This window comes from Myotis brandtii, unplaced genomic scaffold, assembly GCF_000412655.1.
Source record: "Myotis brandtii unplaced genomic scaffold, ASM41265v1 scaffold185, whole genome shotgun sequence".
NCBI classification, from domain to species: domain Eukaryota; kingdom Metazoa; phylum Chordata; class Mammalia; order Chiroptera; family Vespertilionidae; genus Myotis; species Myotis brandtii.
Window position 1 is genome coordinate 3,423,742 of NW_005356870.1, and position 17,873 is coordinate 3,441,614.

Below are 17,873 nucleotides of genomic sequence, written 5' to 3' on the forward strand. Positions count from 1 at the left end.
TGCAAATATCAAAAAATTTCTATATGTGACACGTCACCAGAGTTAAGTTAGGGTTTTTCAAAATGCTGACACGCCGAGCTCAAAAGGTTCGCCATCACTGCTATAGGGCCTTCCTTAAATCACTTTTTTTAATCATTGTTTACTCCCATAAAAAGTATATATGTATAATTATATATGTTATATCTATTATATATGTATCATTTCAATATAACTTATTTCAACTACCTATACCTCAAGGTATCTCTATGGACTCAGAAGCAAGGGTGGCTAAATGACCAGAGATGCTGGAAAGAACTTAGCCTGGAATCAGACAGGAGCTCCCCCAGATTATTAGAAGCACCTGACAATTCAGGGGCTGCCTGCCACTGCCGTTCCCATGGAAACAGACATTGCATCTCAGAAACCTAGAGTGTGAGAGCTTAAACTAATCATTGCGTCGCAAAAAGATAAAAAAAAATAACATCCTATTTTCTTCTCATAGTGTGGAAATGGTGATTAGGTTCATGGACCCTGATCCCTTTTCCTGGGAGGAGGTTTTCATTGAAATAGGGATAGACTTACATCCTATTAAAACTTTTTCTGCACCTATTCATTCCAAGCTACACCAATACCATTTCCCCACCAACACTTCAAAACTCAACAAGACCCCAATCCAAGAGTTAAGGAGGAATTAGAATGTTAACCCAGACAGCCTGATATGTACCATTTATTTTGTACCCTATACTATATGCATTGCTCAAAAGGGAAGCCTGGTACCTAATGTATAAGTCTTCATGTTGTTTGTGTTCATTAAATCAGAACTCTTTGGGAATGCTCATTTTTACACAACACATATAATTTCTCAGTATCTTTATGGGCTTCAACCAAACCATTAAGATTATAGGTAAAACTTTGATCAGGCCAAACATTGGGGCCTCCCTGAACTTAATGTACATTAAGAGTTTAATTGTACTTATTAGTTCCTGACTCTGTGATTCTAAATAGAATACACTGGAGTTTATGGATAAAATATGGTTTATAGGCGAGCTTAACTAGCCAACATCTGCACTGCATACAATGAAAGGCTTGCCATTTATTTCCATTAATGCCACTTGTATAAGGAGTAAAATAAGTCATGCAGACCACCTGGCTGACCCTAATTTCATAGACTGAACAAGGGACAAATTGTAAATGTGGTTTTCAATCAAGGGAATAGAATTCTCTGGAATAAAGGTACTGCAAATCTAAGACTAAGGTTGCAGCATTCTTTTCCACTGACTTGTGGAAAAAAGACCAGCTTCTGGTGCCTTGGGTGCAACAAGAGAAGACGGAACACAATTTTTTTTTAATTTAGATAAGAAGAAAACTCATTTATTTACTCTTTTCCTCACCCCAACTCCAGTTCACGCACACATCCTTTAAACCACCACAACCAACCCTTGACACTCACCCCCAGCAGCAACGGTGACTATGACCTCCACCTCTCTTTACTACTGAACCTCATTCAGGCAGCTATTGAATTGACAAATATTCTGTATAAAAAAGTGCTGCCCTAGCCAGTTTGGTTCAATGGATAGAGCGTCGGCCCTAGACAGAAGGGTCCTGGGTTCAATTCTGGTCAAAGGCACGTACCTCGTTGCAGGCTCGATCCCCAGACCCTGGTCAGAGTAGTGTGGGAGGCAACCGATTGATAGTTGAATGATTGCAATAACTATGTAGGATGTCAAGGGACTACTAGACTTATCAGGGGCATCACTTCCTTAAGTTATAGAAATGTCCAACCACTATGCTGTATACCTGAAACTCATACAATATGGAATGTCAACTGTAATTGGGGGGGAAAAATGTTAAACATTACTTGAATGAATGAGTGGGTAAATCTTTTTGTATCACTATATTTCAGGGGCACTCTATAAACTGCATGAAGTTAGATTGCATTTTTTAATCCAACCAGAGAATCTCTTCCTATTGATAGCATATTTAATAGTGAACATTTGTGAGATTATCAATAAAATTGGATTAATTTTACCATCTTATTTTTAACTGTGTAATTTATTTGTTTTTCTTTTTATCTTTTCCTAAATTTTGGGGTAGATTGAAATTTTTATTTTCTTCCCCCCATTTATTTGAATGTTAAAGTCCCTGGTTTATTTTTTCTTTATAAATTAATTTATTCTGTTTTTCTACAGATTACAAGAGCAATACATGACTATTTTATTATTGAATATATGATACAACACAAAGACGTGGTAGTAATCAGAATTCTAAGATGACCCCCAGTTTCCCAACCACTGGTGTATATGCCCTGGATAATGCCCTCCTGAGTATGAGCAGAACCTGTGAATATGATTCAATAATAACTTGTTGGATTTGGTTGCATTAAATGGCAAAGGTAATGGGATAGTCACTCTAGTGATTATGTGACATTATATAAAAGGTAACACAGCACAGCCAGAAATAGCTGTATGGTTGAATGATCAGTAATTCATCATCAAAAGACAGATCAAAAATTGCCCAGCCATATCGCATTCTAAATTTAACTACTAAAAGAACAAACCAAAGACCATAGCGTTTAAAAAAGATAGAGGGAAAGAAATAATAAAATTCATTGTGTACATGGCCCTCGGTGAGCTTGAGCAAACCCACCATTTCCAAAAAGTATAAGTTGTAGTTGTTTATGTTTTTGTGACTGTAGGTAAAATTAATAGAAAAGTCGGCAAGAGATTCAAGAGAGAAAGAACCAAGCTCTCTGCCCTGTCGATTTTGTATTCTCAAAATTACGTACCAACTGTGGTACAAATTAGGTGCTCAGTAACTAGGTCTCCCCATCCATTTATTTTTAACTTAAAGCCAGACATGATCTGTCTGCTGCCACGTTCTCCCCCAACATCTCCTCCTCTGCCCTCTCTGCTTCAGCCACATTCACAGCCTGCTGGTATCCAGGCACGCAGCACACTCCCATCTCAGGGTCACTGCACTTACTCTGCTTGCAGAAACCATGTGGCTCCTCTCAACCATTCAGATGTCTTTTTCTCGGAGAAGCACCCCTCAACAGCCCCTCTAAGAAATCAATGCCCTCCCACCCACCAATTACTCAATCTCTTTATCCTACTTTATTCCTAGCCACACTAATCACTCTCCATACTATACGGCTTATTTTTTATATTGAACACCCCCACTGTAATGTGAGTTTCATGTGGGCAGAGACTTTGATTTGCTAACTGAAAGTCTTTGTAAACTAAATATCTGGCACAAACATTAGTTGAATGATTGCAATAACGATGTAGGATGTCAAGGGACTACTAGACTTATCAGGGGCATCACTTCCTTAAGTTATAGAAATGTCTAACCACTATGCTGTATACCTGAAACTCATACAATATTGAATGTCAACTGTAATTGGGGGGCGGGGGAGGGGAATGTTAAACATTACTTGAATGAATGAGTGGGTAAATCTTTTTGTATCACTATATTTCAGGGGCACTCTATAAACTGCATGAAGTTAGATTGCATTTTTTAATCCAACCAGAGAATCTCTTCCTATTGATAGCATATTTAATAGTGAACATTTGTGAGATTATCAATAAAATTGGATTAATTTTACCATCTTATTTTTAACTGTGTAATTTATTTGTTTTTCTTTTTATCTTTTCCTAAATTTTGGGGTAGATTGAAATTTTTATTTTCTTCCCCCCATTTATTTGAATGTTAAAGTCCCTGGTTTATTTTTTCTTTCTAAATTAACTTATTCTGTTTTTCTACAGATTACAGGAGCAATACATGACTATTTTATTATTGAATATATGATACAACACAAAGACGTGGTAGTAATCAGAATTCTAAGATGACCCCCAGTTTCCCAACCACTGGTGTATATGCCCTGGATAATGCCCTCCTGAGTATGAGCAGAACCTGTGAATATGATTCAATAATAACTTGTTGGATTTGGTTGCATTAAATGGCAAAGGTAATGGGATAGTCACTCTAGTGATTATGTGACATTATATAAGAGTCCGTCTTAGCGGTCTGAAAAAAAATCATCCAGCCAGCTCAGAGAAATAAACTGCCATGTTGTAAAAGGGCTAGGACCTGGGAAAATCCTCTAGGAGCTAAGAGTAAACTCCGGCAGACATCCAGCAAGAAAAGGGGACTTCAGTTGTACAACCACAAATGACTACATTCTGCCAATTATCTGAATAAGCTTGGAAGAAAACCCCAAGCTCCAGATGAGAATGCAGCTGGGTGACACTTTGATTTTGGCCTTGCGAAACTGAGCAGAGAACCCAGATATACCATGCCCACACTTCTGATCTATAAAATGAATCTATAGAACAAATAGATGGGTCTTGTTTTAAGTCACTAAGCCCATGGTAATTTGTTATGCAGCAATGATAACTAATATGAACATCTACTAGTATAAGGTTTTTGGCCTGAGCAATGGGAAGGATAGAGCTGTGATTAACCAAGATGGGGAATAATGTAGAAGATGGATTGGTACACATCTTCTCAACCAATAGGGAGATATGGGAGCAACTCTAGGAAAGATGACACAGAATTTTCACAAAACTGGAAGAGACAATGAGGAACAAATAAGTGCCTATTGTAGAATTCTACCCATAAAGCTTTTAGAAAGACACTTGTCTATCTGCTCCTCCATTGCTCACTCAAAAAGTTGGTTCCTAACTAAATAATTGATGTGTTTCTCAAACCAAGGGAAATATACTTAAGTGGAATGTCAAATTGATATTGCATTTTCTTAATCCTTAAGCAAATACACTTCTCTACCCATAGAAATAGTTTCCTCTAATATGCTCTCAGAAAAGTTTTTCTTTTTTTGTCTTTTAGAGAATGTTTGCATGTTGTATGCTGTACATGCTTGGTGGCAACCACCCTGATATTGGCCAAAGGACAAAATTCTTCCTGTTGGTGGTCTCAGCAGAACTACCAAACTACCTACAGGTCTAAACAGCAGCTGCCTCATCCTAACTTGCAGTCAACTCCACACCCCTGTGACCCTGTGACCTTCTGGAAATGATGCATCACTACTCCTTCCCAAAATACAGAAAAATAGAGGCCTGGTGCATGAAATTCGTGCACAGGTAGGGTCCCTAGGCCTGGCCAGCAATCAGGGCCACTTGCCATCCCCGCCCCCTGCTGCCACCACTGATCGCCTCCCTCTGTGGGGCGACTGCACACCCTCTGCTAGGGATCGAGCCCGCAACCCAACCATGTGCCCTTGACTGGAATCGAACCCAGGACCCTTCAGTCTGCAGCCGACGCTCTATCCACTCAGCCAAACCAGCTATGGCAAAAAAAGAATTCTTGTAATTCATTTTTATTTCTAAAATTATTAAGAACATACAATATAAATAAGAGATGAATTGACTAGAATGTAAACAACACCATCGGAAGCTGGAGTATTTTAACTTTTAAAGTCCATCATTTGGGACAAACAGAGAGCTGTATTTTGACCAGCTCATTTTTTAATCTTAAGAAGCAAATAACCCAAAGACACAATCTTATAGTGCAAAAGGATAATATGACTGGATCTTTCTACTATTAATTTCAATTTTCCTGGTTTGATTTCTAGGAATTATATGTATTTTTTCAGAATGTTTCAAGTGATAAAATAAAATAACCCAAGAAAAGATGTTTTCTAGGATTATGACTCCAAAGATGGATCTAAAGTCACTCGATAACCATCATCAAAGATTCAAGGAGGGCCTGGCTTGTGTAGCTCAGTGGTTGAGCATTGACCCATGAACTAGAAGGTAACAGTTTGATTCTCAGTCAGGATACAGGCCTGGGTTGCGGGATGGATCGCCCCCAGTAGTGGGTGTGCGGGAGGCAATCTATCAATGATTCTCTGTCATCATTGATGTTTTTCTCTCTCTCTCCTTCTCCCTTCCTCACTGAAATCAACAAAAACTTTTTTTAAATATTCAAGCAGGAACGAAATTTTTTGATTAGTACAGATGAAGGACACTGTTGATCTAAACTCACCAGCTTGGTATGAGGTTGAGACCCTCAATATTGTCAATATTTTAAAGTTGGACCCGAAACTTATATGATGAAAGTCTTTGGTGTTCCCTTTTATGTTTCAAAGCAGTGAGAGGCCTACAGTAAGAAAGAGTGTCTTGTAAAAATAGGATATAAGAGAACAGTGAAGAAAATCTAGAAAGACAGGGAGGAAAAAAGGCAAAATGAATAGTTACCATCATTTATGTTGGTTCTATTTCACCCTAAATCTTGCTTTCTAGTAGCTAAAGATAAAGATTAAATATTGTTTAAGTAATCCATAAATAGTTTGGTGGATAATTGTTAGTTTATGTCAGAACCAATATTATGATCACGGGTATTACTCTTTAAATCTATTAGTTGAGCCAACTTCTCTCCTGGTATGAAGTACTTACATAGCAATATATCTGTGAAAATAGAATAAATGTCAGTAAAAAAATCTCTTAACTTAAACCATATTGTTAACTTTAATAATAATAATAATATAAATTATATTGGACTTATTAAATTGCTTTTCTTTATGAACATGAGTTTAAATGGAAATGATGCATCACTACTCCTTCCCAAAATACAGAAAACTAGAGGCCTGGTGCATGAAATTCATGCACAGGTAGGGACCCTAGGCCTGGCCAGCAATCAGGGCCGCTCACCAGCCCCACCCCCTGCTGCCACCAGTGGTCACCTCCCTCTGCGGGGCGACTGGTGGGGCGATCGGGGGCAGGGGGGACCCCACTGGCATCCGCCTTGGCTGGCCTGGGGCCTGCAGGCTGGGGGCAGCTCCTGTGTTGACCGTCTGCCCCCTGGTTGTCAGTGCATGTCATAGTGACCTGTCGTTCCACCCATCATTCAGCTTTTCAGTCTATTTGCATATTAGGCTTTTATTATATAGGATAGTCCTCAGGCATCAAAAGGCAGGTGCTAAATTTGGTATTGTGTAGTAAAGAATTTAACCTTGCCCAAAGAGTGGTCTTGCTTTTGCCCTTAGCTCCTGAGAAGTAAGCACTAAGGAATGTCCTGTCTCAGAAGAGTGTCTTTGGCCATGTCAGATATTCCCCCACCCTGATTTATGGTAGAGGCTTTGGGTCATTCAACTGGTGGTTATCAGCTCAACTTCCAGGGGAGCTGGACACTGAGGTTAACCAACCATGTCCACATAACCAAGCCCCAATAAAAACCCTGGGCACCAAGGCCTGATGTCACATAGGAACATGTGACACTATTCACACAGTTGGCAATACTATGTGTGTAGTGTTCACATCATCACAGGTGAAATTAATGCCGTCCATGACTGTTGGGAGGACAGCTGAGAGCTCCATGTTTTGAGCTTTTCTGTATTCTGTGTTCTGTCCTTTGTGTCTGCCCTTGGATGACTTTAGTATGTTTTCTTTTGCTGAAATAAACTATAACCATGAACATAGCAGCTTTTAAGTAAATTCTGTGTGTCCTTCTAGCAAATTATCATAGCTGAGAGGGTTCTGGGGGACCCCCAAACTTACAGTTAATTTCAAAAATGAGGGTAGTTTTGTGGACTACTTCCCTAATTCTGCAGGTATGAAAATATAAGCTACAAATTATTTGCATAGAAATTAGTCTTTATAAGAAACAGTAAAAGAATACCATTACCTGAGAATACTCCCTTGGGTGAAGTCCAAAAACATAAACCTCTTACTTTTTAAATTTAGAACTTATCTTGTAAATATATATATCAGGCCTTGACTAGTTTTGAATTAATGTTGGAAAACAAATTCTTTTTTTTTAATTTTTTAAAAATATTTTTTATTGATTTCAAAGAGGAAGGAAGAGGGAGAGAGATAGAAACATCAATATTGAGAGAGAATCATTGATCAGCTGCCTCCTGCACACCCTCTACTGGGGATCAATCCCACAACCCAACCATGTGCCCTTGACCAGAATCTAACCTGGGACCCTTCAGTCTGCAGGCCGATGCTCTATCCACTGAGCCAAACCAGCTAGGGTGAAAAACAAATTCTTATAATTCATTTTTATTTCTAAAATTATTAAGAACATACAATATAAATAAGAGATGAATCGACTAGAATGTAAACAACATCATCTGAAGCTGGAGTATTTCAACTTTTAAAGTCCATCATTTGGGACAAACAGAGAGCTGTACTTTGACAAGCTTACTTTTTAAGCTTAAGAAGCAAATAACCCAAAGACACAATCTTATAGTACAAAAGGATAACATGACTGGATCTTTCTACTATTAATTTCAATTTTCCAAGTTTGATATACATTTCTAGGAATTATATGTATTTTTTCAGAATGTTTCAAGTAATAGAATAAAATAACCCAAGAAAAGATGTTTTCTAGGATTATGACTCCAAAGATAGATCTAAAGTCACTCTATAACCATCATCAAAGATTCAAGGAGGGCCTGGCTGGTGTAGCTCAGTGGTTGAGCATTGACCCATGAACAGAAGGTAATGGTTTGATTCCCAGTCAGGATACATGCCTGGGTTGCAGGATCAATCACCCCCCAGTAGGGGGTGTGTGGGAGGCAAACTTATCAATGATTCTCTGTCATCATTGATGTTTCTCTCTCTCTCTCCCTCTCCCTTCCTCTCTCTAAAATCAACAAAAACTTTTTTTTTAATATATTCAAGCAGGAACTAATTTTTTTGATTAGTACAAATGAAGGACACTGTTGATCTAAACTCACCAACTTGGTATGAGTTTGAGACCCTCAATATTGTCAATATTTTAAAGTTAGACCCGAAACTCATATGATGAAAGTCTTTGATGTCCCCTTTTATGTTTCAAAACAGTGAGAGGCCTACAGTAAGAAAGAGTGTCTTGCAAAAATAGAGAGAGTGCCTTGCAATATAAGAGAACAGTGAAGAAAACCTATAAAGACAGGGAGGGAAAAAGGCAAAATGAATAGTTACCTTCATTTATGTTGGTTCTATTTCACCCTCAATCTTGCTTTCTAATAGCTAAAGATTAAATATTGTTTAAGTAATCCATAAATAGTTTGGTGGATAATTGTTAGTTTATGTCAGAACCAATATTATGATCACGGGTATTACTCTTTAAATCTATTAGTTGAGCCAACTTCTCTCCTGGTATGAAGTACTTACATAGCAATATATCTGTGAAAATAGAATAAATGTCAGTAAAAAAATCTCTTAACTTAAACCATATTGTTAACTTTAATAATAATAATAATATAAATTATATTGGACTTATTAAATTGCTTTTCTTTATGAACATGAGTTTAAATGTCATTGGGATATCTAGGCTTATGAAAAATAAGAAGAAAACAGGAAACTAGTTAATGAGATCTGAGTAAATTGTCAAATAAAGTGTTTCTAACACAGAAACAATTTTTAATTTCTAATAGCATTTTCATCCACGATATCTAAGCAATTACCTCATTCATTAAAGGCCCTGTCAAGTGAAAAGCTTAGTGAGGTCTCAAGGTCTCAGAAAAACACCTAAAACCCATGGCAAGTTCATAGACTAATCCCTTAAAACTCAAAATATATGTCAAAAATACAGAACTCTAGTAGATACTCTCTGAGGGAGGAAAAAAGATGAGGATAGGTCACCTTGAGAAATAAAGTAGTTAGGAAAAGAAAATCTGCAGGAAAAACTAATGAAAGGAATTTCTAGTTTAAATGGTAATGACTCCCAAATTTTGTACTAAAGGAAGATACACTCCTGGTAGAAACATAAATTGATACCTATTTCCTAGGGGGCAACTTTGTAATGTTCAACTTAGCCTTCAACTACACTGGACTGGCCATTGGCTCAAGGCAGATGCGCTGTGCATACTGTGTAGAGACTCAGGTCTTTGCAGCTTACCTCTCCTAGCATGAAACCTCTGCCTTATACGCCAAGACCCAGGAAGTCAGGGCTCTATCATTGCACTGGGCATCGCCCCTGATAGAACCTCTGCCCCTGAGTGAGGTCTGGGCAGAAGAAAAGAAGAAGTGGAAAGGAAGACCCTGCTGAAGAAGTGGGACTTAGAGAATTAAAGTAGATTATCAAAACTTGAGCAGATTTTAACTCTAATTTCAGCAGCTATTCTAGAGGGCTCTCAGAAAAGGCCCAGAAAGGGCCTTGTATCCAACATGGATGCCCGCTGTCAAGGAAGCTTTTAATAATAAGGTAGACAGCGAACCTCTCCTCCCCAGCTATGTATGAAGGAAGCTATGTGTTTATCAACATGGATGTCCCATTACAAAGGCCTTCCAAGCTACTGCTATTTGCTCAATATTTCCACTAAAAGAGCAATATAATACTACTAGAGGCCTGGTGCACAGATTCGTGCACCGATGGTGTCTCTTGGCCTGGCCTGCGGGGATTGGGCCAAAACCAACTCTCTGACAAAGGGGTCCTGGATTGCGAGAAGGTGGTTCTCGGGTGAGGCACCCCGGAATCGGGCTCCCTCCTCTCTGGTTCTGGGTGTGTCACTGGAGAACCACAGCTGCTAAGTCACCACAGCTCAGCAACTCCTGCGTTGAGCATCTGCTGGTGGTCAGTGCACAACATAGCTACTGGTCGGAACATCTGCCCCCTAGTGATCATTGCACATTATAGCTGATGGTCGAACAGTTGGACAGTCGCTTAGGCTTTTATATGTATAGATCTTCAGGGGCCAGCCAGATGCCTAATAGAAGGTTAACTGTATTGGAAACCTTCCTTCCTGGGAAAAGTAGCCATTTGACCTCACTTATTCAGATTTGGATTTGCTTTTCTCCTTACCCTACTGCCACAAGTACCCCCATTACTGAATATACAAGCCTTATATACAAGTGTGGTGTCCCAAAAAATGTTATTTCTGACCAAGTTCATGGGCCAGCCAGATGCCTAGTAGAAGGTTAACTGTATTGGAAACCTTCCTTCCTGGGAAAAGTAGCCATTTGACCTCACTTATTCAGATTTGGATTTGCTTTTCTCCTTACCCTACTGCCACAAGTACCCCCATTACTGAATATACAAGCCTTATATACAAGTGTGGTGTCCCAAAAAATGTTATTTCTGACCAAGGAACTGAGTTTACAGTGAAAGAAAAGGCCGTAAAATAACTTTATCATGTGTCCCATCATCTGAAAGCAGCTGGACTTACAGAACATTATAAGGGGCAGTGGAAGACTGAGTCACTCCAGGTGGGAGAGAATATTTTGCCAGGCTAGACTGCAGTCTTTAAGGAGACCATGAATGTTCTGCTTCTTCCAGAGCCAGATTGTGGGTCCAGGAACCAATGGGTGGAAGTGGCTGTGATACCTCCAAGAATTAAACCTAACAATATACTTGGAAAAACTTCAGACATTCTCATCACATAACTCTATTATTCCCTCGTGTTGAAGTTTTGTTCACAAGGAAGGAGCAAGCCATCCTGTTGAGTTGCCATCAGGTGATTTGTGCTTCCTATGCCACAGGATGAATACATAAACTAAGGTGTTATAGCATTTCCTGGTAATTGACACTATTTGTAAAAAACAAATAAGGATGGGTGTGTTTTTTTCCCATAAGAATAGAGGAGAATGTAGCTGGACCCTTTCCTAACAAGTTTCATGGTCAGTTTTAAGCAGATGACTACTGAAGCCCTACATAGACAAGGTTTCAGGGTTATCCTGAAGTTGGGTAATGAAATTGGACTGGGAAAGAGCCCAATTCTCTAAAGTATGGCTTAAGGCAAAGGAAGAAACATCGTTTTATTTACAGTTGTGCAATAGTGTAGCCATCTGTCATGCATAACTCTTTAAATCTACATTTCATTAGAATCAAATAAAATGAAAATATTAGGTCCTCCCCTTAACTAGCCACATTTCAAGGGTTCCCTGACCACAGGTAACTAATGGCTTCTGTATTGAACATTTCTACTATTACAGAAACTTTTATTGGGCAGTGCTGACCCACAGCCATATGACCAGTTGAAGAAATAAGGATCATAACCTCTATCCACACTTCCTTGCTATGAATATACAGGGTGGGGCAAAAGTTGTTTTACAGTTGTTTGTATGGAAAATAATATGATCTATACTAATAAAAGGGTAAAATGCTAATTAGACCGGACATCTTCCAGACATCCTATCTGATAAAGCAGGGGGTGTGGCCAGCCTGCAAACTGCCCTGGCCCCTCACCCAGGCCAGCCCCGCCCCAGCAAGGACCCCCATCCTGATCAGGGGTGGGGCCGGCCTGCAAATCCCGCGGCCCCTGCCCTGGTGGCCCCGCCCTCCAGTGGGGTCCCCCCACCCCAATCCAGGGCCCCCTTCAGGGCAGGTTAGCTGTCCCCCACCTGTGCACCAGGCCTCTATCCTATATAATAAAAGGGTAATATGCAAATTGACCCTGATGGCAGAACGACTGCTGGACAAGTCACTATGAGGTGCACTAACCACCTCTTGGTCCCTTAGACCAGTCACTATGAGGCGCACTAACCACCTCTTGGTTCCTTTCCCCAGCCAGAAGGCTCCAATCACCTGATGGCCTCTCCGATCAGGGGCAGGGCCAGTGAGCAGGCGGGAACAGGCGACCTATTGGTCCCTTCCCCTGGCCTTCAGGCACCAATCACCCAATGGCAAACAGGGAACCAAGGATGGGGGGCAGGGCCAGCTGCGGGCAGCTGGGGAAGATGGCCCTGATCGCAGGCCAGGCCTAGGGACCATACCCATGCACAAATTTCGTGCGCAGGGCCTCTAGTAATTAATAAATACTAATACAGGAATAACAAATTTTGTGCACCGGGCCTCTAGTAATTAATAAATACTAATACAGGAATAAACTCTGTTTTATATACTCACAACAGTAAACCTACTTTTGCTCCACTCTGTATTTTAACCAAACTCCCTCTTCTTTCCTCTCTCTTTACTACTGGATGGTATTTAGTGTTTATGAATGGTAATTAGTCATTGTTTATAAAATATTGAGAAGGGCCATTCTCTTTACTACTGTATGGTATTTAGTGTTTATGAATTAGTGTAATTAGTCATTGTTTATAAAATATTGAGAAGGGCCAGGCTGGTGTTGGCTCAGTGGATTGAGCATCGTCCCATGGACCAAGAGGTCCAGGGTTGGATTCCTGGTCAGAATACCTGCCCAGGTTGTGGGCTCGATCCCCAGTAGGGGGCGTGCAGGAGGCAGCCGATCAAGGATTCATTGATGTTTCTCTCTCTCTCTCTCCCTTCCTCTCTATCTAAAAATCAATAAAAACATTTAAAAATAAATAAAATATTGAAAAGGGGTGGTGATAAAAAACTAGAGAAGATCTGAATATTATGCAGAGACCTGGGACATGGTGAGCGGTGCCAGCAGGGACTTGACTCATTATAGAAGCAGAAAGGCCAGAAACTTGCCTTCCCAAATACCTTTTAACTCTGTGAGAGGCTGAAAGTGTAAGCTTAGTCCATTATGTGGTCCTGCTTGGGGTGTTAATGTGAAGCAAATGATGCCCCAAAGCAGAGACCATTCAGAAACCACCTGGAAGGGATAGCAGTGGAGCCCAGTGACGGAGCAGGAGCAGTCCAGGTGACTGAGGCAGTGTCTGGTGCAGTGTCCACGGGACACAGAGACCATAGCAGCAGCAGAGGCATCAGAGAGCTGCTGTTCCTGGGCATGGCCTGCCCTGTGACATGGATGCTAATGGCTTCTCTCTGTGTACCTGTCTTCCTTCCTATCAATTATGTGAACACCTCCTTATCCTTCCTTTTCTGACTAATTGAACCAGAGTCCATTTCTATTGTTTACAAATAAGAACTCCAATTTGAAAAAAAAGAATTAACAAAAGACTAAATATCGTTTTCCAAAAACCAAAAGACAAAAATTTTAAGAGGGATGTTTATCTTTCAAAACATTGGAAAAAGTGAAAGAAAACAAAGCCTAGCATACAAAGTAGAAGCTGTAAATCCAAGGAAAAACAAGGAGGTATAAGCTCTGAAATCATAAAATAAGATGAGGGAGGCCAAGCCAAGCATACAAGTTATGATAATAAATTTTAATTATTTCAACTCCCCATTAAAAATAAGATTTTGAAAATCTAGTCATATGCTCTTTAAGCTTAAAGAAACGCATTAAATTGACAAATATTTTTTTAAAGGGTAAGCAAAGTCTTGTCAGATAAATGAAATTAAAATAGAGAGGAAATGAGGCCCTTTTTATTTCAAACAAAATTTAATATAAGACAAAAAATTTCTCATGGAAAAAGAAGGGTCATTTTATACTCATAAATGGCAGAATCTACATAAATTTGTAATAGCCATGAACATTTATGCTTCATATAAAAGCATCAATTTATATAAAACAAAAATAGAATTGCTGTGAGAGATTGTAAAATATCTCTTTCCACATTTTATAGATCTATTAGGGGGGAAGACAAATAGAGAATAAAACCAGGAAATGGAATAAATTTGATAGAATGAGCACAAATATGTCCATCTATTCCTCTTCAAATCCACTGAAATAACAATAAATAAATAAATAGTTAAAATAAATTTACAACAGTATGAAAAAACAAATAATAGTGTTAATCAGGAGACCAGAAAATTTTTTTTCTCTATGGGGGATAAAAAAAAAATTAATTAGGAAAAAATGGCGACCAGCAGGAAGGTAGGGAGGGAGAGAAAAATTTTTTTCTCTATGGGGGATAAAAAAAATTAATTAGTTTCCTTATACCTTGTCAGTTCTAACAACTAGACTAATAATAAAATTAACATAATCCAATTAACCGGAAATATTCAAAGTTTAATACATACAAAAAGAGAATTCACATACAAATGAATACCAAAGACAGTGAAGTAATATTGGATATATAGGATGTTTTGGAAAATGGGGAAGCAGGGTCTTAGATTTCAGAGATGAAAAGGAGCGATACGCACTTAATTTAGGAAAGTGCAGCAAACGTGGCAGGTGAACTTTTGTTCAGCATCCACAAAAGCAATCAAACTGCGTGTATGGGGGTCAGACCAAAAATTCTGAATAATCTTGCAAAGTGAAACATCGCTGATGACAGAGAATGGAGAAAGAGGAATTTCAAACCAAAACAAGTAAGAAAAATAAAAACAACTATGGACATAAAAGCAATTCTACCTACTTCAGGTTAAGTTGAAGTCAACAGATACAAAAGAAGGAGACTATGGGACAAACAATAGGATGATGATTCTAGAACTATGTTAGAAAATGATGAAAGGCAGACTCCTTTCAGTGAGCAGAAGATAAAAATAGTTTCTGCCCTGAAATGAACCCCAAGAATTTCCTCTACACTTTTATAAATGATATTCCTGAGGCCGTTTCTTAGCACTGTGGTTCGAAGTTGTGGCTGTAAATTATAATCAGCTTGGGAACTTCAAAAAATCTCAGTGCCCAGGTTGCTCCCCAGACCAAGTAAACCAAGATCTCTGGTTCAGTATCTCCTAAAGCCAGCTGCCCAGGAGTTCCCACTGTGCAAACAAGGCTGAGAACTACAAACTGAGTAATAATGTGGGCACAGAGCCCTAGCTGGTTTGGCTCAGTGGATAGAGCGCTGGCCTGCGGACCGAAGGGTCCCTGGTTCAATTCCAGTCAAGGGCGCGTATCTTGGTTGCAGACTCCTCCCCAACCCTGGGTCCTGGTCAGGGCACCTGCAGGAGGAAACCAATCGATGTGTTTCTCTCACATCGATATTTCTCTCTTGTCTTTTCCTCTCTCTTCCACTTTCTCTAAAAATCGATGGGGGGAAAAAATGTGGAAGCCGAAAACAGAAGAGCAGAGACCAAAATAATGCTAAATTTCCACACAGACAGCAACAGAAAAAAAAGAAAGAAAAAAGGAAAGGAAGCAGATGGCTCTGTCCTTAGTCTCTAAGTAAAAGCAGTGAGTACAGCTGTCTTCCGTGGAAGATCTGGTTGCCCCGACTTTGGGTAGATTCAGTCAGTGAGTACGCCCCATCTGCAACATAACTCACAAACCCTGAGTGACGACACCCAGAAGATTATGGCCTCACACAACCTGCCTGTCAACCTACCCCATCTCCCCACAAGCCACCTAAGTACAGGATTCTGTACACAAAACCACCAGCAGGCAAAAGGAGAATTTCAAATAAAAACAGGAGCGACCAAGCAGAAATCTATGAACATTTGAGGAAAATCAATACCCATGAAAGAGAGGGGGCAAACTCAACAAACAGCCTAACACAAAGGAAAAAACCTGTTTTCAAATAAGAAGAGTTAATATCCTCAAAGATATGAGAAAATGCTTCTATAAAAACATAAAAAATGAAAATCCTTGAAATTAAAAACATATATTTAAAAGCTCAACAAATAAGAAAAATAACATAATAGAGATTAAAATCAAATTGAATGATGGACCCATTTCTATAACTAGAACAAATATTCCTTTCAAAATCTCACATTATGAAAATGAAGCATATTATACTACCCAATAATCTAGAACCAAAGAAATATACTATATTCATATATGACAAAAAATAGATTATCATTGAATAGAAAAACTATACCTCAAAAGCAGCTCTTTTTTTTCTTTTATATTTCTAAATAATGTGGATATATACCCATATATTAGTCTATTTTACTCTGCATTTTAACCACAGCATTTGTTTATAAGTCTATATCCACTCCCTGACCATAAAAGAGCAGCACCCATTTATGGCTCATCTTAGTACTCCAAGTACCCAGAACAAGTTTCTGGCACAGAATGTATTTTTGAATGGTGAATAAAGGAACTTAAAGAATAGTATTATAACATATCTCCAAGTCCACAAAAGAATAAAAAATAATTCTATCACCATCTTTTGAGGCTGCATACTTACTTTTTAGTTTTATAGTTCTAAAATATCAAAACATTAATCTTTCCTCTTATGTCAAATCGTTTACTCAGTGAATAAACTGTCAACTCAGGGATTTTTTAATGTAATTTAAAGATTATCAAGGGATATCCATTAATTCTATCACAGTTCTTTTTGTGGATGGCTGAATTCCTAAATCAGAAAATGGAATAATCTAGTTTATCATTTAGAATCCCTTAGACTGCAATTTAAAGGCACCTCGCTGGAAATGGCTTCACTTTAGGAATTGATGAGCCCATATAATAAAAGTCTAAAGGTAGGTGGTTCCAGATTTGACTAACTCAACCCTCAGTGATGTCTGGGCCTCAATTTGGCTTCTGTATAATTTTTGGCTTTTCTTTCATGAGCAAGATGGCAACCATAGTTCCAAGCATCATGCCATTGTACAGCGTCCAATGGCAGGAAGGAAGGGTAAAATTTCGTCCTAACTAGGTGGTTCAGTTGGCTGGAGCATCATCCTGTATACCAAAAGGTTGTGAGTTCAAATCCGGATCAGGGCACATACCTAGGTTTCAGGTTCAATCCCAGGTCTGGGCACCTACGGGAGGCAGCTGATCCATGTTTCTCTCTCTTTCTCAACCATTAAAACAGCATCCTTGGGTGAGGATTTTTTAAGAGTGGAATTTCTCCATGGATCTCTCTATATCAAGGAGAAATATCGCTCTCAGAGCCTTAAACAGATGCCCCTATGTATCATTGGCTAGAACTTGGTGTTATTCCCATTTCAATTTAATCACCAGCAACTATGGGAGGCAGCTGATCCATGTTTCTCTCTCTACTCTCTCTCTCTTTCTCAACCATTAAAACAGCATCCTTGGGTGAGGATTTTTTAAGAGTGGAATTTCTCCATGGATCTCTCTATATCAAGGAGAAATATCGCTCTCAGAGCCTTAAACAGATGCCCCTATGTATCATTGGCTAGAACTTGGTGTTATTTCCATTTCAATTTAATCACCAGCAAAATAAAATTAACTTCTTAGGTTTAAAAAAAAGAGGGGGCAGGCAGAATCAATAATCTCAGTTCCACTGAGATGGAATAAGCATACTCTACCCTATCTCTCTCATAAA